At 40.7% G+C, this 2423-nt stretch overlaps 1 non-coding gene across 1 annotated transcript; it reads right to left on the bottom strand.

Moving 5' to 3' along the window:
• Positions 1-219: 219 nt before the first annotated feature.
• LOC112520545 lies at positions 220-326 on the bottom strand. The gene has a single exon (XR_003070018.1). It is a non-coding gene; the product is annotated as a small nucleolar RNA R71 (small nucleolar RNA).
• Between the last annotated feature and the right edge of the window lie 2097 nt (positions 327-2423).

The raw sequence follows: 2423 nt of genomic DNA, 5'->3' as shown, positions 1-2423 counted from the left end.
GGAGGACCCACATTCGCACTTAAAATCTTTTATGGAAATCACTGATGCCTTTCTGATCCCGGGAGTGTCAAATGACGCTCTAAGACTCACTTTGTTTCCATTTTCCTTGAGGGATCAGGCAAAAGCATGGTTTAACTCGTTAACTCCGGGTTCTGTGCCGTCATGGAGTAATATGGTGGAAAAAATTTACGAAAATATTTCCCACCAACAAGAAACGCTAAGTCCAGAAATGAGATTTGTCTTTTTAAACAAATGGACGATGAGGTTGTTCCTGACGCGTGGGAAAGGTTCAAAGAACTGTTAAGGAAATGCCCACACCATGGCATTCCGTACTGTATTCAACTTGAGACGTTTTACAATGGGTTAAATCCCATGGCAAAACAAATGCTCGWTGCGACTGCGGGCGGAGCCTTTACAGCCATGACCTATAATGAAGGATATGAAATCCTATAAAAGATATCAGCCAACAATGGGCATTAGGCAGACCCACGTGCTCAATCACAGAAAAAGACTGTTGGGATACATGATGTAGATGCATATACTGCATTAACAGCTCAGCTTACCTCCATGACCAACCTGCTGAAAATTTTAACTTCTGGTCAGGGAGGACAGCAAGTTGCTAATACACCTGTCCCAACAGTCCTATCTATGCAGTGTGTGTGTTGTGGTGGGGAACACTCGTATGAACATTGTCCTCATAATTCTGAATCCATAAACTTTGTTCATAATGGATCTGGTCCTTATACCAACAATTACTATGCAAGTTGGAAACAACACCCGAATTTTTCTTGGAACAGTCCATGTTTAAATCCACCCGCACCTAAGCAACAAGGAACTTGTAATTTCTAACCATAACATCATGGAAACAGTTCTAACTCTCAGACTCATCACCAAAATTTTCAAACTGCTCAACCACCTTTTCAAAACAAGCCACCTCCTCAGGCTGATTTATCATCTTCTTTGGAAGCAATGATAAAGGGTTATTTGCACATTCTCAAGCTCAAAATCAAGCTTTGATAACCCAACAAAACTCTCAAAATCAATCTCTTTTTAATCAACAAGGTGCTGCTATCCGAAATCTGGAGACCCAAGTTAGTCAATTTGCACTCAATCAGACCAATAGAGTCCTTGGTACTTTGCCTAGTAACACAGAAGTCCCGAGAGCTTTAGGAAAGGAACATATGAAATTAGTGACCCTTAAGAGTGGGAAGGAGTTGACTGAAATGGTGCAAAAAGCTAGTGCACCAAGTTTTTCAAAAACTGATGATATAGCATTCGTCCCTGCCAAAGAAAGACCAGTCCAACCTTTAGTAAAGCAAGCATCTGAGACCACCACTTCTATTCCCCCAAGATCAGACTATCCCTTACTGTTTCCAGAAGATGTTTTAAAAAAATTGGAAGGGACTGAGGTTTTAGAGACCCCTAATTTTGATGTTAAGATTCCATCTGAACCTCCAAAGTGCACCAAAAAGACCCAAGGCATTCAAGACCCATCTTGCTCAACTCATCCAAGCAAGAATGTGATAAAACCAGTCCCTCCTTATGTTCCTTACCCCCAAAGGTTGAGGAATCAAAAAGAGGAACTACATTTTAAGAAGTTCTTGGATGTGTTCAAAGAATTGCACATCAACATACCACTTGTTGAGGCAATCGAACAAATGCATAGTTATGCTAAGTTCCTCAAGGACATCTTAAGTAAGAAGAAGAAGCTGACYGAGTATGAAACCATAGCTCTTATTGAAGGATGTAGTGCACTTCTGACCAACAAGATACCTCCTAAGCTTAAGATCCGGGAAGTTTCACTATTCCTTGTTCTATTGGTGGAAAAGAGATTGGGAAAGCTTTGTGTGACTTAGGTGCTAGTATCAACCTCATGCCTTTATCCGTTTTTAATACCTTAGGCATAGGTGAAGCTAGACCTACCACGGTTACACTCCAATTGGCCAACAAATCCATAGCATACCCTAAGGGAAAGATTGAGGATGTGTTAGTGCAAGTTGATAAGTTCATATTTCCGACAGACTTTATCATTCTAGACTTTGAGGCAGATAAGGACATTCCTATTATCTTAGGGAGACCATTTGTAGCCACCGGAAGAACTCTGATAGATGTCCAGAAAGGAGAGTTGACCGTGAGACTCCAAGACCAAAAAGTCACATTTAATGTTTTCAACTCTCTAAAGTACCTTGATTACTTGGAAGAGTGTTCAAGAATATCTGAGACAGAGGAGATGTGTTTGGAAGAGAGAAATCAGAAAAGCCTTAAGTTGGAAGGAGAGTATGATGAGGAAATAGAAGATGAAAATGTTGAGGAAATAGAGGAATTAGAAACTGATGTTGTCCCAGTGGATGCTGCAGCATTTGAGCTGCTAGAAAATAGTGAGCAAAAGAGCTTCACCCCATCCATTGTATCACCACTTGACT

The sequence above is a fragment of the Cynara cardunculus genome, assembly GCF_001531365.2.
Source record: "Cynara cardunculus var. scolymus isolate 2C chromosome LG 10, CcrdV1, whole genome shotgun sequence".
Taxonomy (NCBI): Eukaryota; Viridiplantae; Streptophyta; class Magnoliopsida; order Asterales; family Asteraceae; genus Cynara; species Cynara cardunculus.
This window is presented reverse-complemented; position numbering and strand designations above follow the sequence as displayed.